Source organism: Lepisma saccharinum, chromosome 24 (genome assembly GCF_977018435.1).
Source record: "Lepisma saccharinum chromosome 24, izLepSacc3.1, whole genome shotgun sequence".
NCBI lineage: Eukaryota > Metazoa > Arthropoda > Insecta > Zygentoma > Lepismatidae > Lepisma > Lepisma saccharinum.
Window position 1 is genome coordinate 50,381,505 of NC_139252.1, and position 23,130 is coordinate 50,404,634.

Sequence of the window (23,130 nt, forward strand, 5' to 3'; positions counted from 1 at the left end):
CACTTCACATCATGCAGTCAGGTTACTTCCAATATGATGGTGCACCGGCTCACTACGCTCTGGTGGTTTGCGATACCTGCATGAGACATTTCCGAAACGCTGAATTGGACGAGCTGGGCCCCTTCTCTGGCCGGCACGATCTCCCGACATCACGCCGTGTGACTTTTGGTTATGGGGGATGGTGAAGGAACGTGTTTATGCTGTGAAACCAAAGGACCTGCAAGACCTTTGTCAGCGAATCACCAATGTGATACAGTCCGTGCCTGTTGCTATGTGTCGCAGAGTAATCGAGAGCACGACTGAACGGATGCATGTGTGCATCGAGAACGGTGGCGCCCAGGTTGAAGGTGTTCACTGATTGAATGATGGAGCTGAGCCAAAACATAAAATCGGGAAATAATCGGGAATGGATCTAGAGCTTTAAGTGGGATCCAAGCCACTAAGCTTGATTACGACGATTGGCTACGTTAGCACTTGCGACAACGTTACCATTATACCATCGGGTAGGAGCGGGGGGGGGGGGGGGCATATCATCCCAGTTACTGTCCTTAACAATATTACAAATAGGTCGCTTGCACTAGTTAATCGGACAAAGCAGACAAACTAAACTCTTCCTCCTGTTTGACTATTAGTTCATTAGCAGCATCCTTCACCTTCCACCTAAAAACGAGGCGGACTCTTTGAAATTTTGAAACTTCCACCGAGGATCGAACCAGGGACCGCTCGCACCAAAGGCGAGAGCGTTAACCATTTGACTACGCGGAAGCTCTAGCAAGTTTTGGTGGTGTTAGTCTCGCGTTTTGGTCACGTGGCACATCGAAGTGTGCGCCTTCAGTTTCTGGTTCCACGTGTATCTCGGTGCCCCGCACAAGGCATAATATCAACTTTCTAGACCGCCTGCAGCACTGTTCAGATGCCAGTCTCTGGGAGCTTTCAGACCGAAGCGACACGTGCCACTTGAATACGAACTTTCAAAATAAATTCAACCTTTCGTACCTAAGTGAGACAAGCCTCGCCTCGGTCTGTTGGTCGCGCATGTGCAGTCGGAGGAAAGTTACTTGCCGCTTCGGTCTGAAAGCTGCCTTACCGGCCATTGCATTTGCTGCCGGTCGTAGAAAGAGGATATGAAACAAGATTGCTAACCCCATTCTCCCGCTGAAAAAAAGTTATCGGAAAGGGGAATTTATATTTCGTCCCTGGCAGGGACATCTCGTCATGCTCCAACCATGACACCATGATTGATAGTGGAAAAGCATGAAGAAGTTCCATTTTTGTCCTCGGTGACGCTTTTGTCAAGGAAGGGAGCATACATCTACATCTAAGTGAGCTAACTTGACTTCTGCCACTGCTTATAGATCATATTTCTCCTTTTCGGCTCCTAAAGCATGAAATGCATTGCCTGCTAACGTTTCAGAATGAATTCACAGTACATAATGAAGGTATCAAGACGTTAAAGGGAATTTGCAGACGATGACGCTATTCCTTCATGACCAATAGTCGGTTCCTACTTTACGATAGTTAGGCAAAAACTTCACACTCAATGTGCTTCAGCAAGTACACGGTTCAGCTACTCTAGGATCTCTACCACATTGATATTCACACATACCGAAAATCATTTCTTTGAATAAATTTGTTCTCTGTGCAATGTTATATACTCGTGTCGGTGAACGTTCATTTTGACTGTATTCTTCGTATTTGTCCTTGGTTTATTATGTAACTAAATTTGGGCAGGTTTTTAATTTTGCAGTTGCCTACACTGGCCTAGCAGATATGGCACTAATTATGTCCCTTGCTGTCTGTTCGTTGCACGATGAGTGCACACAGCCTGCGGAAATGAAGAGAGCAGATGGGATAAAGGTGGTGGAACTTTGAACTAATCGGCAAAAACAAGTATACCCCGCAAGACACATGTTCGTAAGAACAAATCACAAAGTAAAGAGAAGTCGCACAAGAAATGTGCAGGACACGCTGCGTCCAATGTTACATGATTAAAATAACTTGGTTAGAATCCTTTAATAATTTAATAACCGTCAAGCCTTAATTATTTTTATACATAATTTACTCGTATAATAACAAAACGCACTCTTTTTCACTTCTCAATGCTCCTTGGATTTTTTCCATGGGCAGCATCCAGAGCATACAACTCCCAGTATAGTGGAAGGGACAAGTATTGTTCGGCAAATTGTCCATTACTATTTTAATTAATTTTTCTCTTGCATTCTACGTGTTTTCAAGGGATGGGCTTTTTGCATACGCTGGTGTACAGGATGTCAGCAGTTTGTTTCGCTTTTTGTTTCAATTCTTGAAGCTCTTATTGGGAAAAGCACCCTGTACGACCTTGCTGTCACGTTTCTGTAATCTTGTCTGAACTTGAGCAATTATAATGGATACTTTTCCAGTCTGCTACTAAATGCCTGTGTCTTAAACCAAGATAATCAAATAATAGGTTGAAGGTCAATCAACCAGAAGCCATGAAAGGCTATTATCTATTAGTTTGCAAAGTTATTTTTCGAAAAAACGAGGACAGCTTCATCATAAATATTAATCTCCAAGAGCTCGTTGGAACGTCTATTTTGGGCATCGTTAAAGATCTCAAAACATCCATAAAAACCTTCCAGTATATGAATCGAAGCAATATAGGAACACGCGCGCGTGTAAAATCAGTCTAAGTGCTTGTTAATAACTTCTTCTCTGCGTATCACAACGGGCCTTTCAGTTAACCCTGCTTAAACTGGAAATTTGCGTTAAGAAGCTCTACCTTCTTTTATACAGCATGCTCGTACCTCGTGCTTTGCAGTTCCTTTTATAAACTTCCTGTCAACTTCATAATACATAAAGGAGTAGGGGGAGGTTAAAAAACGCGTTTCTGCTAAAACAAACATCACAGCTGCGAGCTAGAACAGTGCTGATTGAGCGGCTGTTTGTTTACACGTTCCCGTCACCTTGTCTGGCAACTGTGCAACAATCTCCGGCTTTCCCTGGATCAACTTCTTCGTTTTATTCCATGTACTTAAGAATCTACAGAGTTGTACTTGACAAACGAATGTTGTAAATGAGCACAGCAGTAAGGATTGACGGTTGGGCCCTTGAGTTCCCACCAAAGCTATATCATATTTTGTAGCATTCAAATACTTTACTCAGTTTTCTAACCCGAGCAAAGATACATTCGTAGAGGGGAGGTCGTAGTAAAAGAAAACAATTTTTCACAATGATAATATGCGAGCAACTTGGGAAAGAATTCAGGCTCCAGACTCGGCATAAAATCAAGTTTTCAGACGTCACTTACAGAACTGCCCAGCCGATAATCCAACGCGATGATTGAGATACGTAAAATTACCAGGCAAACTGTCCATTAAACTATAATGTGCATGTTATTTGAAAACTAAAAAAATAATAATTAATTAACCGTTAATAGCAAGCGAGGTACTGTTTAGTGTAGATGCATAGATTGAGGATAATATCACTTTTTTCTTTGATGGTTCAAAAGCATCGTTAAGAGGCGTTTAACAGAAAAACCTTATAAAGAAAGCTAGCCTTAATGACTTATATTGTGCGGTGACACGCAGGGGTACTTTGAGCCCCAAGACAAGACAGGAACGGAACGTGTTTATAACACGAGACAAGACCGAGAACGAGACCTCAGGCGAGACAACAAGATTCGTACCTATAACATTCTTACCAGGCTATGATTCCATTTTGTGCTACAAGGAACTGCAGGAATATACTGATCAATTAATGATGTGGTAGAGACAGTCGAACACTAGAATGCAAATACTAAATATCATATTTCGTGACAGTCCACAGTGGTAACCATTAGATCAAAGAATTATGAGGATGATTCCAGACAAACACACTGCGTGTAATATTCATTTCATTCACAAACGTAAATTAACAAATGAAAGCGAGAACACGCACCTGAACATGCATAATTAAAAGATCGGTACACGTGGAATAGGCTGAGAGCTGCTGTTTGAGAAACTTCTCTAACACGGAGTTGGTGCAAAGTGCTTTTCGAACCACTTGGCAAGGTAGGTTCACGACAGACTGAAGATGCCTAGTCTGGGAAGATCATTGGACGTGACCGATTTTCGAATAATCCGGATTTGGCAAAAAAGATGCTCACCAGAGGCAAGGAAAACAAGATGTCACAGTGCGGGTCAAAGTACCTAAACATTCACGTTTGGCTTTTAGAACACGGAATATTGCAGCTTCGGAAACAGGCGTCCATTAATTTTCAGCGATTTATATACGAACCAGCAACAGAAATATATTTGCTAACCAAAATACTCAAAGCAAAACGGACACTTGTTATTTGCAAATTTATTTTCTCAAAACATGAACACGCAAAGATATCAAGAATTATACAGGAAACGGCTACCCGTTCAGCACTGACAGAGTAATCCTAACATAGGAATTGTAGCTCTCCTGTTGGGACAGTCAAGAACATTTCTATCAACTTTGTTCGAGATAATTTTGGCATCAAGTTCTGTTCATGGCTCGTCCCCATGTTCTACAGACTTAAACGCAATCTAATAATATTGCTTATCTTTTGAAAACATGCTGTATAAAGATACAAACAGCCATAGTACTCAATCAGGTGAGTGTACTGCATGTATTAGTAAAGCAATCAGCCGTTCTGCGGCGAAAGTTCTCAATTACATAAGTTTAATAAGCTTTTCTTCTAAGCACTGTAACTGTTATGCGCTGTTACAATCCTCAAAGTCGTGCAACAAGCATACATGCAATGTGGTTAAAGTTAGCAATCTTTTTTCCGGAAAGAAAATGATGGTGGAGATGTTAATTGTTAACTTATGGACAAAAGGAACGCCCAACAGTTATTGCTTTTCTAAGTGCATTAATTGTAAACTGTAGACACATTGCTATTCGAAGAAAGAAAGTTGTACATAGAACAAGTTTCTGAGAATTCAAATATGAGCCAATGTCTTGCGTTCTATATCGCACTGACCTACAACCACTGGCTGCCACATCAGTTGCAGCGAGATACGGAGGAAGAAGAAAAACATAAAAACGCACTGTGCTCGTGCCAAAGAAATGACTTTTCGACGAACAGTTTTAACGCCCCGCGAATGAACTTCACATACCTTGTCTAAGCGATGTTTTCGCCAACGAGGGAATCCATTCCTAGAGCCCATATTTCCCTCAGCGACGAGCCAAGGATGTTAACAGCGTCCCGCCAACACGAGAAGAAACTTACTTTTAACTGCATCGGATATGGCAGTTCTGTGAGAAACCAGGCCCTGTTGGCCTGAAGGGTTGGGATCCGGGGCGTTAAGGACCACTTTCAGCGTTCGCGGCATCGGAAAAGCGACCTTATGGAGCGGGGAAAGAACTTATGTCGAACGTCTGCTGGAAACAGACCAGGTTGTGTGGAGTGGAGAGGTGGAATGGTCCGGGTAAAAAAAAAAAAACAGTCCAGGACGTTGTTGGTGTGTATTTATGCAGGGGAGGAGGAGGGACAAGGTCACGCCGAACAAAGACCCACGAGGCTCAAGAGGAGAGTCCACTCACCTGATCGAGAAGACCGGAAATGCAAGGACGGTCGCATAATGTACCGGTTTGATACGTGGAACAGCGCAGCGCAGCAGTTTGCATGAACAGATGAAATTATATCCTTGTGTAACTTGCTGACACACGATGAAAGTTATGTACTCCGCACGGGGTCTTGAGAAATAATGAGAAATGATTCTATTGATACTTCTTTAACCCGATAAATCGGCACTAACGCCCATCAACCTCTTGTGTTCTCCCAAAGACCTTTAAATAAAGGTAGTGATTGCTGCTACAACTGTTTTAAGCATTGCCATTGGCTGGTAGCTTTGTGGAGTCTGTGCTATGTGTTCGTTCTTAGGTTAGGCTTGTTGGTTTTTGTTCTCTTAGAAGAAGAAGACGAAAAATAGTTTTAGCAGCAATACAGACCTTAAATAAATACTAGAATAATGACAATGGTGATACGTAATCAATTGCAATGAACAATTGAACAGTAAGAACGAGAGTAAAGTGTGAAAAAGCATTATACGAATTGTCCAACACCACGCTCCACATTCGTGCTTGCAAAATAAAAATATAGTCATTCGAGGGTGGAGGAAGATTGACCATGAAGATGGCTAACCGAATAACGCTGTATATAATATACTGCGTTTAGAATATAACATAGCGCAAATGAAGAAAACACGGTAATTATTGAGACAGATGGCAAAACAATGGCGCGACAGAGAAGTCAAATAACCTGTGCTTGTCATTAATTCTTACTCCATATGAAGCAATGCGCTTCAAAAACAGATTCATGGTCGAGCTATGTATATATCGCCATATGCGTACATATTGTCAGCTTTCGTAGATAAGAGCTGTTGCAAAGAACTTGGTGCAATTCTGTTCGTACACCCGACGGCAAAAGAATCAGTAGGCGAATTCTCCATCACCATTTTCATTCGGTCTGAATTGCACAATATGATGATAATGAATTGAAATAATGACGTCAATAAGCAGAGGGCAATGTCCGTTTCACACCGACATAATTTCATTCCTTAAAACAACACAGGATGAAGAATAGAAAGTAATGAAAATAACGATGGACAATTTGGCTACCATTATCTTTGCCGTTGACTGTACCTAGCTGTGGCTTCTAGGAATACACTTTCTGACTTTTCTTAGCGAGAGGCGCACTGCGCATGCGCGAGGGATGTTCTCTACAATTAGCTTTACGCGCCACCAAATTTTTATATCTACCTCCATCGACGCTTTTTTTAATGGTTCATTCGCTTCAAATGCTAAAGGCATTCCATTCTGCCCTCGAATTATAAACATCTGCAAATTAATCTTCCGTGCGCATTTCTTCACAGATATATTCTCACCAGATTGAACTGTTGTTTCTAACTGTTCCCACAAACAGCTCGTGAATTACTAGCAATTCGAGAAAAAAAACGACTTTCACTTCGCATTTTACACCAGTGCCGTCTCTTGTGAGCATTCAGAATTAACACAACTAGTAGTGACATCTGCTGGCCTGCTCGACTTGCATAATGTTGCTGCTGCATGTATCTTGCACAGTGCAGGGTGCACAACAAAGACAGCCTGTTTCTGGTGTAGCACTAAAGAACCTTGAAGAAATTATACATGAATTAGGACACTAGCCTATACATAGGCGAGCAATTGCCATTAACGAAATTGAACTGTTGTTTCACGCACGAAACAGCTCGTAAGAGTTTTGGTTCATTATACATTTTTTATGTAAATTTATCTTCATACACAAGTCCCCTGACAGTCCTATGGACCGATGAGTCAGGGTGAGACATTTCAGCAAGCCTCTCTTCAATAGGTTAGTCCCTCCAATGGCGTACGTGTAACTTAGTTGCCTTGTAATCAAGGAGTCCCAGGTTCGGGTTGCACAAAGGTTCTGACTCCACCTAAAACTATAGATCCAGTCTCGATTAGCCATGTGGTGCCACGCAGAGAACTCGACCAATAAGTAGTAACCTCATACTCGGTGAAAGGAAACTATAGGCAAGCCAACATATGGCTCCACATGCTAGTGGTTAAAGAGTTTCGCAAGTCAGTAAATATTGCAGCGTAGGGAAGAACATTTGTGTTAGAGTTCTGTTTTAAGTCCAGTTTACGCACAGATAGGCTAATTGAGACTTGACCTATAGTTTAAAGTGGTATCCGAAACACTTGTGCCTCCGCCGTGTATCGAACCCTGGACCTCTTGATTACAAGATCAGATTAACGGAAGGTAAGCTCAGCGTTGCTAGACGAATGGCCGAGACGAATTGCTGTTCTTAAACGGGATACGAAGTCTGGAACGTTGTAACAGAACCTATCTGGAGCCTGTTGCAATGGTTTTATTTCAGTTTGCAAGCGCTTCCACGACTCCCTCCCCTTTCCTCAAAGGAAAAGGAACGACAGCCTCCAGACAGATGGAAACCTCATTACGACGAGAACCAGTACTGAAAACATCCAAGTCAGTTGGCTTTTGAAAAAAAGAACATCCGACAAACTCGCAACCCCTACCAGATATTCTTGTTCCTTCTTCCAAAAAACACATAAAATCCCCACAGCCATTCTCTTTCTTCTTGACAGCCATGCGAACTTACTGCCCCAACATCGTGCTAGTTCCGAATAACAGCTTTACTACCGAGGTTAAACTGGCCAAAGACATTCTCGACGGCGAAGCCTAGGAATTCAAAGTTGGCGACCTGGCTGCCACTAGATGTCTCTGGTTGATTACATGATGATTGAAATAAAAATGAGCATTAAAGCAACTGAAACGTCAATTTGGCCGAGGAACTTATTAATAAACAATTCTAGAAACATGTTTTTCATGACGAAACTTGACACTTTAGTGGCATTTGTAGAACAATCCTTCTGGAAGAATAAGTTACACGAGTTTTCGCTTGTGTTACCTTCATAGGAAGCGAGACATTAATAGAACTTGCATATTCTACCTTTCCCGCTGTCATTCGACAAAAAGGCATTTCATGTCTCTTTTGTTTTGTTTTTTCAGTCACTGCTATATTTTGCTACCTTTTCCAGCATTCGACGTTCCTTTTTTATGTTTGAGTACGCTATTGCCAACGGTTTCTTTTAAAAGTAACGACCCAGTTACTTCTGAAGTAATGATAACTGGAAATGAGTTTACTGTATCAATGAAATTGGTAATTTTTCAACAAGGAACTTTGGCTGTGTCCGAACGCTGCAAATAACAGGCTTTAGGAACGGTCTTGTCGAAAGTGACGTCGACTAGTGCTGTTTGAAACGGCCAATTAGACTAATGCCTGTAGTACGCGACAATGCACATTCGTTTACGACACTCGCTCGCTTGTTTGGGTTTGTAGTTCTTCTATTGTGTGGAAATTAACAACTTTTTAGAATGCTAGATGATTTCATAGGATTTTGATTCATATATGTGCATGTTTTATTTTATGCAGTGGAAGTGTAATTCGGGCGTTTCTAAATACAGTCTTGCACTTTTCGGGCACGACCTTCGTTTTATACGCACGAGATTTCTGAAAATGGCCACCACAGGGGAACCAGAAAGAAACTCTCGTGGAGGGCGTGGGCTCTTTTGCGTCCGTCAGGTGTTTGTCGTCGCATGTCCAAACACACTTTTCAACTCAAGGCACGACAGCGAGGGGCGTGTGTGTGAGTGTGTAATTTTGTATGGAGTGACCTTCGACCCAAGTCGACCGAAAGCGACAGATCCAGCGCAAGGGACTGGGGGAAAAACCGAGACTGCTCTGCTCTCAAGGCGAGGAAAAAGAAACAATGAAAGCACCAATCGGATATCGTCTTAGGAATGCATAACAGAAGACGATTGATTGGTCAGCAGATCAGTTGGGAGATGAACAGAAAGCTGCACAGCGTACAAGTACATGTTTTTTTTCGTTTGGAGAGAGGGAACCGAGTTCGTGTATCCGTAAGACTATTTGTATTTTTACGTAGCTCTTCTGCCACGATTGGCTAATAACTACGATGAGTGATGATTACATGAAGATGAAGCGACGGTCGCAAAGAACGCCCATGTGCAGGCTGGAGCTCTTTGGTGGCGAGAAGAAAAGTCGATCACAGTATGAGTGGGATGTGTAAGTATCATCAAGCAAATTGTCCATCACTATGTTTATTCTGTTTAACGCGATGAGAGCTTCAAGAATTTAAACATAACACCAAACAATATGCTGCCAACCAGAATATGTAATAATACTGTCCTTAAAAACGCGTAGGATGAAAGAGAAGAATTAATTAAAAGAGTCACGGACAATTTGCCTAACAATACTTGTGCATCCCACTGTACCAGCCAAACAGAGGAAGAGAGAAAAAAAGAGAGAGTGAAAGAGTCCGAAAGAGAGAGAAAAAGAAAGAGAGATAATTCTCTCTCACACACACACACTTATCTCTCTCTCTCTCTCTCTACAGAAAGAGAAAGAAAGACCCGAGAGAGAGAGAGAGAGAGAGAGAGAGAGAGAGAGAGAGAGAGAGAGAGAGAGAGAGAGAGATGTCTCTCTCCCTTTTCTCTTTTCCCCCACTTTCTCTTTCCCTCTTTCAGAAAGAAAGAAAGAACAAAAGTGAGATGAGCATATTATACAGTCAGGGGATAGAGGGAGGGAAGATGTATTCATCACTGGCAAGAGTAAAAGGATTCTTTGTTTAGTGGATGGGTAATTTTCAATAATATAACTTATGCCACATGAAGATCTCGTTCTGCAAAGTATAATTTGTATTGTTTCTAGTGCGCCCCCACATTTACCAATTGACACTGGATGATGCAAAACATCCCGTTTCACAAAACCAAGGTCAATCGGTTCTGTGCTCTGTAGGATGTGAAGGAGAAGAGTGCAGACTTCGCCCAGCGGATGACGTCTGCACCAATAGCACTTCCTGCTCCAAGGGCGAAGCAAAACATGAAAAACGAGCAGCTGGAGCTACTACAGACCACGTCTGGCGGCAGTGTTGCCAACCGAATTGATTAAGAACACACTGAAGTTGCACTTTCGCTTTCATTCTTGTAAGGACGCGTTAAGGAAAAATCGCGATGTGCTTCGGTGGTCAGTAGTTTGGGATAGGCCAATTAGAACGGGAGTTTTGCGATGTCTGTCTCTCGGACAGACGAACTGGAATTAAGGCGGTCCCGTACCCTGCCAAAGATTTGAGCATTTTCCATGTAAGCTTATGGGGTAGTTTTGGTCACGATTATCTCGAGAACCGGTCGACAAAAAACTCTCAATTTTTACCTCAGCACTGGGAAAGGATGTTTCTAGAAAACCACTTTTTGATATTTTTATTTGCTTCATACGCAGGGAGCCTAGTCGGCTCTCAATGGAACCTCGTTCACGACTGATGAACCGGGGGAGAAAGAGGGTGGAATTCTCGTGTTCCCCATTCCAGGTAACACATGTGTTTGTATTTTCAAGCTTCTTCTATTACAGGGTGGCTACTTACCGGGAATGCCTTGAATTCAGGGAATTACACGTAAATTATTGGCTCTGGGAATTTGACGTGAATTCTGCGTGATTTTTTCTCTGTAGACGTGAAAAATTGCAACTTTTATTAATCCAAATCCCATTCAATTTATACATGCTTAATAATGTCCTGAAGCGAGTTTTTCACAGTTTAGTTTTTATTTTTCTCGAGAAAAGGAAAAGAAAGCTGCTTGGAAAATAAAACCGAATTATCTCAATTCGTTTACTTTGTTAATGTCCTTTAGAGAATAATCTATCTGACAGACGAGAAGAGAGAGAGAGAGAAAGAAAAGAGATAGAGAAAGGGAGGAGAGTCCTTTCTCTCTGTATTTCTCTTTCTCTCTCTCGTCTCTCTCTTTCTCTCTATCTCTCTCTCTATCTCTTTCTCTCTCTATCTCTCTCTCTTTCTCCTCTCTCTATCTATCTCTTTCTCTCTCTATCTCTCTTTCTCTCTCTGTCTTTCTTTCTCTCTCTCTCTCTTTCTCTCTCTGTCTGTCTTTCTTTCTCTCTCTCTCTGTCTTTCTTTCTCTCTCTGTCTCTCTCTCTATCTATCTCTTTCTCTCTCTCTATCTCTCTGTCTTTCTTTCTCTCTCTTTATCTCTCTCTCTCTCTTTCTCTCTCTAGCTATCTCTTTCTCTCTCTATCTCTCTTTCTCTCTCTGTCTTTCTTTCTCTCTCTCTCTGTCTTTATCTCTCTATCTCTCTCTTTCTCTCTTTCTCTCTCTGTCTCTCTCTGTCTCTCTCTCTATCTCTCTCGTCTCTCTCTCTCTGAAGGAAAGAAAGAGAGAAAAGAGGATAAAAAGAAAAAGAAAGAAGGAAAGAAAGGGGAGTGAGAGAGAGAGAGAAAGAGAGAGAGAGAGAGAGAAAGAGAAACAGAGAGAGATGGAAAGCAAGTTTATTGCAAGATATCTTGAAGTTGATTAGACAAATTTGAGTTTGAAAATCTTATACAATTAACTTTTTTTTTCGTAGATTACTATTTCCCGTAAGATTTGTGATTTGTGTTTGTAGATGTATTTAGGGTCTGAGTATGTGAAATGGCAAACTCGGCACCTTGAATTAAATATATATACTGTTTGATTGAATCGAGCTAGAATTTTTGGGTAAAATGGAATCACACAGACCCTTCATATTATTAATACATTTGTGTGTGTGTGTGTATGTGTGTGGGTGGTGAGAGGCAGTAATATTAATACATAAGGTTGAAATAGAGCAAGCATCCATTTACACCCTTGAATTTTTGGAAAGTTCGCCTTGAAAACCAGGAATTATACTTGAATTTTATCATGCTATCTTTATTGTCAACTAGCTGATTACACGGCGTTGCCCGGGTATTTATTTATCCCAATCTTGTATTAGACAGGAAAATAATGAATTCCAACTATAGTGTAAAATGTAACTAATTTTAAATGTGATCGTGAATGTCACCAATTAACTTAGCGAGTCCGAAAACTATGGATTCCACGCTAATCTAAGTCATTTGTGGCATTTTATTTTTCACCCCCTCTCACCCCTCATGCCGATAGGTGACGAACTTGAAGTTGAACCGCATTGGAAGCGTCACGAAAACTATGGATTCCATTCGCAACACAGCCTGAATGTTAGACAACCCGAGAAACACTATCGTTGTGCGGATTGCATAGAGTCGCGGATGTATGTTTGTGCGGAATTTAATATCGGTGGTTCTCGATTATTTTTTTACATATCACCCCTTCCCCCCACCCCTAGGGGTGCCAGGGGTGTCTTACCCCCACAGTATCTCTTCACAGGTTCCAAGTCATACACGCGTACCAAGTTTGGTTGAAATCGCTCCAGGCGTTCGAGAGTTATTGCTGAACAAACACACACACATACATACATTTATATATATATATATATATATATATGTGTGTGTGTGTGTGGGGGAGGGGGTGTTTGTGTTTGTTCCTGGATCGTATTTAAATCTATCCGAAAAAAGGTTCCTGGACCGGAATTGAATTTATTTAAAATTCCTGAACCTTTAACAACCCCGGTAGAAACGGCTCTCCAAGGATATAATAACAATGAAATTGAAATAAAATTGGTTAATTTTTATTAGTTCATAATAGCTATTATTATTATTATTATTTCTACTATTCGAATTATAGAGGAAAGGAGAGATATATGGCATAGGGGTACTAATTTGGCATGGTGCATTATCTCTGCTGGTAACTACTACCCTCTGTTGGTGTTTCCTGGAACGAACCCTTGGAAGGTCTTTCCATTGTGAGTGTCATTGCGTTGAGCACCGCACGTGTATTGTGAGACAGGAGAACCTTGTTTGTTTTTCGAAGATTTCAGAAGTTTTAAGGTAAGTTGTATTTCCATCGGCAGTTTATTTGGTTGTAACAAAGTGGCAATAGCCATGTGTGCACTTAAAAGGATATTGTTTGAAGCACAAATGAGCATGGTTGTTTTTTATGTGTGCTGCCAGGGTTCAGTAAAATTTCGATCATGAAATCAAAGATGGCGAGGCTACAAATATGGCATAGTAGTATGCCATATTTGTACCCACACCATGCCATATTTGTATTCTACTATTCAATGTTCATTTGTAGGAATACATTAATTATTTTCATGACAAACACTAAGAAAAGTGACAATAAGTATAAAATAATAATGAATAAATGTATCCATTAGTCTAGGTAATAAATATCAACTACGTGTTTTGTTTAAAAATGAAATAAATAAATAATTTCCTGTAACAGACCATACCAGATACAAAGCAAGTTGTACTCGTCCCACTGTAAAGGTTAACGTCGGCATATGAAAGAACCGTTGTTGCCCTTTGTTCAATCGCAAGCGAAGGAGAGAGAGTATTGCGCAGTCTTAGGTAGAAAACTGCTACAGTGAAACTAGAGAACGACCCGTGGGCCTAATTGATGCAGGCAGCCACATTAATAGGGAACCGCCACACACTGACTAAGAAGGAATATGAAAGAAAACCGAACGTTAACCTCTATAATGGAACGATAACAGCTACCTAAACATGCTAGTGGAGGTTCTATAGGGTATGTATTCTTCTTACAGACATGCCACCCAAAAGGAAGCAGCGGGACCATGCCAAAATGAGTCGAGCAATAGCTGATTGCAGGAATAAAGTAATGGGCTTCCTGAAAGCGTCAAAGCTGTACAGTGTACCACACACAACATTACGCCGGTTAGTTCACTCTGATTTGCCGATTACAGATGATGTTACGCAGAAGCTTGGTAGGAAAGTAGTGCTAGGCGCAAGACTTGAAGAAGACTTAGTTAGCTACCTGTTGAACATGGAGAAACAATTTTTCGGTCTCACGAGAAGAGATGTGCGGCAGATGGCATACCAGCTGGCTGTACAAAATGGACTGAAACACCCATTTTTGAAGCACTGTGCAGGGAAAGGTTGGTTGAAACTATTTCTAAAGAGGCACAAAGGAATATTGTATTTCCGAAAACCTACAGCAACATCATATCACCGAACCCTGGGATTCAATAGAGAAAATGTGAACAAATTTTTCAACATGTTAGGAGAAGAGATGGAAAAGAAAAACTATGGACCAGACAAAATATTTAACGTTGATGAAACTGGGTTAAGCATAGTGCAGTCGAGAGTTCCCCAGGTGTTGGCCCGTAAAGGTAAACGGCAAGTGGCATCGCTTAGTTCAGCTGAAAGGGGAGCACTTGTGACGGTAGTCACATGTATGAGTGCCAGTGGCATTTATGTACCACCCATGATGATCTTCCCTAGGAAAAACATGAATTCTCAACTATTGAGAGGTGCACCCCGAGGAACCATTGCTGCATGTCACCCATCTGGATGGATTCAGGCACATATTTTCACGGATTGGTTCAGGCATTTCCTCCAATACACGAAGCCCTCTGCGCAATCTCCTGTACTGTTAATATTAGATGGCCATTACAGCCATTCTAGAAATCTTGAGGTGTTGCTATTGGCAAGAGAGAATCATGTTTGCATTGTATGCCTTCCTCCACATGCGTCGCATAAACTTCAACCTTTAGATAGGAGTTTTATGAGTCCACTGAAAGCAAGATACAGTGAAGAAATCCGCCTCTGGATGAGAATCAATTCACGCCCCCTAAACAACTTTGATATTGCAGAACTCTTTGGGAATGCATACTTAAAAGTTCAAACAGAGGCAATTGCTGTGAATGGATTTAAGATAACTGGGATTTATCCTCTCAACCCCAACATTTTTGCCGATGAAGAATTCATAAATGCCGAGATGGAGGCTTCTGCTGAAGATTTGACTACATACATCAACACTTCATCCCAGAAAGCAACGGATGAGGCAGGACCTTCAACTTCGAGGGTAACACCATGGAACATCTCTCCCATTCCCAAAATTGTGAAAAGTGCTGGAAGTCGTGGAAGGAAGGCTGGTTCCTCAGCTGTTCTTACATCTTCCCCATACAAAAACACATTGGAAATTTCACTAAATAAGGAACCTGCTAAGTCAACAAAGAAGAAACATGAATTGGCGCAAATGATTAGTCCTACGGAAGTAGAGAAATCTGTGCAGACTCCTCTTGCGGCAGCAAAAAACAAGAAAAAGAAAATGAAGTACGTCGATCAGCAATCAACAGATTCCGAGGAGGAAGGTGACGTTATGAGCATTAGGGATGATTCATCTAGCTCTAATTTCAGCATTAATGGCGATCACGAACCACAGGACTCTGATGCCATCTGTATGTTCTGTGATGGGAAATTTTCAAATGATGTTCATGGTGAACAGTGGATTATGTGTATGTTGTGTCGTTTGTGGGCCCACGTGGAGTCTGCTGGATCAGAGAAAGAATGCTATGTGTGTGACTTTTGTCAATAGACTAGGAATGAGTTCTATTAGGTCTATGACAGAGACTATCATAACTTCAAAACATTGACATAGACCGTACTGTTTTCTAATATTATGTAACGCAGTGTGGTTATGTTTTTCAGGTTCTAAAACTGTTTTGTTCACAGATGTTACAAGTATGCCATATTAGTAACCCTACTTGCCATGTCTGAAATTGTGCAGTGTTTGTATTTTTCGTATATCATGACTAATTGTGTTGTCCGATGTGACTACTATTATCAATAATTACACAACATTCAATACTATAACTATTTATGCACATTGCACACACTTGGAAATAAATCTGACTGACGTATGAACCAAAATGTAAATGGTATGCCATATTTGGCTCCTTTCCTCTATCAATGGCCTGAGCCCCCCCCCCCCCCCTTCAGCAAAAAATTCTGGTGACAACAATCTCTGAACCAGAGTGCTTGCCACGATAACATTGATCACCTTCTCAAGGTATTCAGATTCACAGGACTTGTACAGTTAGGAATAGTTCGCAAGAGAACGCATTATTGAGAACAGCTAGTCGTGAACGGGTCAAGATGTACAGCTCGTCGAGAACCGTTCGAGGGAGAGCAGTTCGTTGTTGATTGCTCGGTATGAAAAGCCCACTTTAGTCAGACATGAAGCATTCCTCAACAATCAACTATAAACCCAGGATTTTAGAGACAAATCGACGCGAGGGGCATTTCTACTTTCTTCGGACCGCTAACTAAACCATAAGCGATCAGTGTAGCCAGACCAACGTTTACGGAGGAAAGAAAAAGATCGGAACGTGACGTGACGTGGCATGGCTGCGAACGGCTCGGAACGCAAGAGATCTCGATCATAAAAGTGCAGTAAACGGTCTGGGCGAGCCACGTGACTCGGGAGGACGTGTCATGCATGATTTGGACGAATGATTTATGCTCTCTCTCCCATCTCGGCGGGTGAGTTCAGCGCCTTGGCTGCTTCCACACGAAGGAATGCATCCACAATGCACAGCCGGGATTCGCGCCTGTCGCCGAGGCTAATATGCAAATAAAAACTGCACAGCGTTTTCGTTGTCAGTCAATGACAAACATTAATATGAGCTTTTGTTATTTAGCGTCGCTTTTCTTTTAAGTCTCATCATATCAACACATCCCTTCCCGATGACGTAGTGGTAACGTCATCGCCTTATAATCAAGAGGTCCATGGTTCGATACTCGGTGGCGGCTCATAGTGCTTCGGATCCCACTTTAAATTGTACGTCCAGTCCCAATTAGCCTTTCTGTGCATAACGTAGACTTAAAATAACAATTCAATATGTTTTGACAATGAAAGTACAGTGTATTGTTCATTGTCACATCATCTTCAGTAGAAGTTGTATATCCGTCTCAAGTAGCATAACTCGTTGAAATTAACCTAGAAGTTTATACCGCAAACTTACGAAAGCAATTCTTCGCATTACTCATAATATTCTGTACTGTTCAGGCGGCGTTGGTCTGCCCTCTGTTGGCAGGTTACGGAACTACAATTACCCTGGCAGCTGGCATGAGTTACACGATCTCCTCTGCATAAAGAGCGTGGTAATCGAACTCATCTATAGATATTTGAATCTATTGACAACCTAGAGGCGCTTTGGGAGATTATTGAGGTTAGAACTCCAAATAGACCCTGTTGTTTGTTTGGTCTGGACTGTACCTTTGGTTAAAAGTGAGATCCAAACCACCATGAGACTCCAAACCCGAACATTTGCAAGAAACTTTTGGTCAAGAGGATATTGTTTGGATGAAACTCTTGATCTGTGGAAAAAAGGCGATAGCTCCGGTAGCGACATCTCTTTATCAGTTTCGGAACTGCCATGTGAACCTAGGCTGATTCTGGATGGTCTGAAGATGATGCGCGGGCAGAACTGTGGATATCATCGCTCCTACATGCCAGACCTGGCCTTCTCGCTCGCAAAAATATCCTCGGCCCTCTTTAAGGCTACATTCTCGTTCTCCAAGACTTGCTTTAATGAAAGAGGCTTGCAGCGAGATCTTTTAACAAGTCGCAGATCACACACGCTGACGTCAGAGAATCCGCCAAGAGCGTCCTAATGAAACTCGTGGCTGAATTATTACGAAACTTCCAACCTCCACAAATTACCGCCCCCCTCTTTCTTAATGGGACCCGCGGGGGTGTCCTCTTTTGAAAAATAAATGGGTAAGCGTCACAGATCTGCATCACGAAGCACGCGACAGAAAGAAAAGGTATGAGTCTGATGACAGGGGCAATTTTTTTCTTTACACCGGAGAAATATTAGCTACCTCCGCGTACGTTAAGCCGCGCCGAATGATGCGTTTCTTTCCCTTCGTGTCTGCAATAAAGCGGAGAGGGGAATGATACGAATGGGAAGAAACGGGACGACGATAAACGGGAGAAGGGAGCGCGCATACCAAGAAGGAAAATCCAGACGAAGACAGGATCTCTTTGCGACGTGCGTATTTGCAGGAGCGAAAAGATTGCACCACTGTCTAATGTGCGTGAAATATGAAGACGGTGCTTAGGAGGGGGAGTCACCGTGCAGGGTTGCCAGGTCACGATAGTTATCTTACCCTCACCAATATTTTCTTCCAACAGCTTTGTATAAAGATGCCTTGTCAGCAAGAGGACATAGTTCGATTCCCAGTGGAGCCAACTCCTGTCTTGATCAGCCTGAGAATAAAGTAAGCAAGAAGACTGATTCAGACCAAGCGCCCAGAAATCATATATTTCACGGCTAGATTTCTTATCAAACAGCAAAGTTCAGTTTATGCTAAGATAGGCTGATCGAGACCGTTTAAATAGTCACTCTGCAATTTGACTACCCTGAGGATACAACCCAAGACGCCTTGATTACAAGTCAACAACGTTAGCAAGCACGGAGTCTTCTATGATTACTTCTTTGTTATGTTTTTATAGGAAACCTGGAACTTGTGGCTTCGTAGCACTTTCCCTATCCACTCCGCCACCAACACTGGATTTGAATTGACATGACTCAGCAATTTAGAAACAGGAAAACTACTGAACTTCAGAAATACCCCACATGGTACGATTTACGTACTCGTGAAGCTATTAGAACACAATTACAAGGAATCAAGCAAAACTGTACAGTGGGATCCATGAGTATTACCGTGTAAATTGTCCATCACCATATTCGTGCACTTTATTTGACCCAATGAGAGTTTCAAGAATTAAAACTCAAAACAAGCTCCAGACAATTTCTGCACCAGTATACATAAAAATCCATTGCTTAAAAACACACAGGATGCAAGAGAAAAATTAATGAAAATAGTCATGGACAATTTGCACCGTAATGCTCATAGATGCCACTGTACAATGGGATTCACTAGTATTGCTCGGCAAATTGTCCATGACTATTTTCATTAATTTTTCTCTTACATACCATGTTTTTAAGCGAGGGATTTTTATGTATACTGGTGCAGAAGTTGTCAACGGCTTGTTTTGAGTTTTCTTTTAATTCTTGAAGCTCTTATTGGCTTAAATAAAATGTACGAACATGGTGATGGATAATTTGCACGGTAATACTCATGGATCCCACTGTACAAGAGTTCATACTTAAGACTGACAATTGGTTTGTGAATTTTACACAAAAAAAAAACTCAATTGCCGATGGGGGCGGGGGTTGGCCCTGTTTTGTCGCACATTCATGACACATTAATTCGTAAGTACTACTTTTCCAGAGAAAAAATCCACTATGTCTCTTCTACTTTTTATACCTGTCGAGGATTAAAGCAGATCGAAGACCAAAATATTGCCCTGAATGGTATCTTTCCTCTCTATTGCTTTCTAATCACAAGAGTCAGTCCCACGTCACGAGCTGAACATGAATGTCGAGGTACAGCGCCTAGAATAACGTAGTGTGGAAAACGGCATGGTTTTGCTCTCTCTCGCTGGTTCCACTCGAAACTGAAATCCGCTAGAGGCGCTGGTGTTGACACCGGGGTACAGCGCTCGACTGCTTATAATGGAAGTAAATGGGTTTTTTGCTGCAACGTCTGATTCTTTTCTTTGTAACATTTCTTTGCATCAGAAAATTGTTATGATATTTGGTACAGTAGTCGCGAAAATATTAAAGAATATTATGAACCGTCTATCATGACCTGTCCTTGAGTTTTTTATTAACAATACGGAAGAAAACATAGGTATGGATTGTAACACGTAACATGACAATTGCTGCGAGAATTAGTATTGTGTATGCATTATCCTGAAAGGTTCATTAACATTGTCATTGTCACAAATATTATTTTTATGGAAATTCACACAGACAATACTCGTTTATTTTAATTAATTAATTAATTTAATTAATTTGCGGTTTATTTTCATCAAGTACAAGGTAGACATTTTACAGCCAAGTCACGAGTAAAAATGCACAGTCCTTAACACCAAAGTTCTACTTACCAATCGACACAAATGTAAAGCAATTTGTTGATAGAGATGACAAGGTACATCGTAATCGGCTATTTCAACTCCATGGAATATGAGATTAAATTCTTTCGAATATCTGCATTTCGGGAAAATGACTTCATAATATGTACGCCACGAAACATTTTTTCCCCTTCATGACACTATTTCAATTTTATTAGTATACAAAAATAAACTTGTGTACACAATCCAACGTTTGACGTCCAGCCTCACATGCGATATGTTGATGCTCGTGTTGCGTTGCACATAAAACGTATTTATGTTACTTTTCTGTGTAAATTAATACCATTTCGTGACTGCAAATCACTCCACAAATATAACTGTTTCCATCAATTCACTTACCGCCTTTCTAGAGAAACAAATCTACACAATATATTCCAAAAACTAACTAAGCCGCATTACTTTCATAACAAAATTAGCTGCTGTGTCGATCGCACTGCCATCTACTTGTCATCGTCTCGGGAAACCAGTTTCTTGGGTCGTTTTCCACACTACGTTATTCAAGGCGCTGTAGTCGAGGTCTACCCACCAAGATGGACTAGTTGTGAATCTTCCATATTTTGCCACCAGATGGCAGCACCTAACGTCCGCGACAATTTTCCCTCTTCAACCAGCAGTCGAGATGGAAATTTTGCAGCAATTTCAAGTGAAGAAAAAAAAATGGGAAAATTTTCTAACACGGAACAACAAGCAAAATCAGAACGAATATTCACAGATGATACATATTTTTCCAAGGAGACATGCCACCGCAGAATTTTGAATTGCGTCTTAACTGAGGTTGTTTCTATTTATTGCTACATTGGTGCTTTGCTAAAATGAACATTTGGGGTGTACGTAATATCTTTTTGATAAATATTATATAAATATAAATGAATTAAAATAATACAAGCGTGGATCTGATGTGTAAAGTGAGGGATTTTTTTTGTAAAGGGAAAAATTTGTTTCGTAGAAAGGGATTGTTTACGAAAACTGATTACAGTCACCGATCACGATAAAATGGCATTAACGCACTGGCAACTCTGCCCGAGAGCTGTGCTGAAATGAATCTCTCCTCACGATGCTGCTTTAGGATTTCCAAGTCCCCCTAGCGCCCCTCGCTCCAAATTACGGCCCTAAATTTAACGAGTGTGTTCCCTGCGCTGACAACGCTCAGGTTTAAACTCTTCAGCCAAGGTCCAGGTTCGCTATCTCCGCGTGCCAAGGCATTCTCTTCCCCCGTTATCTCTCGCCCAGCAACGCTTCTGGGGGGGGGGGGAACTGTTACGGCCGAGGACAAAGTAAAAGGGCGCTGTATAAAGGAACATAAGCACAGCACCACTCAATGCAATGAGATTTTGTCTCCCGGATCGCGAAACCGCTACCAAAGTAAAAATCACACAGCGTCGTCGTTTAATAGCTGTATGCAAGCACCATGGGAGCTTAAACGCTGGTCAAACAAATCAAATCATCCTAACCGCTTCAAATGGACTATTAAGTCGTCTTGTGTGTATGCAACCAGCCACACTCAGGAGGAATCCCGGTTGTCTAAAGAAGCGGGCAGCGCCAAAACCTTCCAAGCAGACTGCAACGTCATTAATGGTAGGTCATGGAACATAACACGATAGCAGCATTACAATCGGCAGAAAGTTGACTTAAAATGCACATTTCCGATTGTAATGCTGATGTCATGTTGGGCTTCATTTCCTGCCACTAATGACATTGCGTGTTGTATGCAAGAATGTGTTCGCAATGTTTGCTGGTCGTACTTAGCTGCCCGGCAACTTCTCACGAGTGGAGAGGTTCGCGAACATGCGTTAGAATATCTCATAAGTCACTTGCGTCTGAAGCTACTAGCGCCGCCAAACGGATGGTTTGAACAGGTCGCGCTTGAATCTTGGGAGACAATTGTTCACAACGCCTCGGAATACACGTTTAACTGTTATTTGGCTCATATTGCTGTACGGATTATCAGTTTAGGGAAGAACTAAAATTAAATTGTTGCTTGTTGCATTCTTCCAGCGTACCACCGAAAATGACGTCATTTCGTCAACCATTGATCGTTCGCTGATTTTAATTGACTCAACCGTATGCACACGCCTGTGTTTCAACCGTCGAGCTGCGATACTCTGACATGGTGACGATTGTAATGAATAATAATTCATTTCATAAAAATGCTGTACGACACTGTACACAAGACTGGCAAAAAAAACCTCTTCCGCGTGCAGAACAAACTTTGTTCCAAATTACCCAACAATAAACAAACAAGTATCAACAATGGAAACTACAGGGTTATTTTTTATACATGGCACCATTTGTTTTGTGTACAGAAAGTAGAAAATGCCGTATGTAGGTTTGATATTGATGTTTTCAGGAAGAAGGGGGGGTGGGGAAAGTGGTGAGAGCCATATTCGAAAGCATCGTTGCATTGTAGCGGCGACTACACCTATCATTCCACAAAACAGGCCGTCGCACAAGTTCAGATTAGCTGTGCAGAATAATCGTGCACCCATATGCAACCGTTGCTAAATGTTGTTGATCCTTCCACCTGCTTGTTTCAGCAAGATGGCGCGAGACCTCACACGGCAACAATAGTTCTTGATTATCTTGAGGAGATGTCTGATCACCGTGTGTTGTCTAATCGTTATCCCCAAGTGCACGGGAAGGGGTTTGAATGGCCACCAATGTCACCGGATATGATCCCCTGTGACTATTTTCTTTGGGGTTACCTTAAAGACAGAGTATTTCACACTAACCCTACAACAATTCAACAACTGAAAAATGCCGTAGAAGCAGAAATATATTAGCAGCAGTGGTGCGCAATTTCGTTGTCAGGTTGCGCCATGTCCGTGATAGGCATATGGCTAACTCCAATGGTTCCATGTATAAAAA

General features: G+C 41.5%; 1 protein-coding gene across 6 annotated transcripts in view; it reads right to left on the reverse strand.

Moving 5' to 3' along the window:
• Positions 1 to 23,130, reverse strand: part of LOC145978225 (uncharacterized) — a 323,131-nt gene that overhangs the window by 36,747 nt on the left and 263,254 nt on the right. The gene's annotated exons all lie outside the window — the stretch shown is intronic.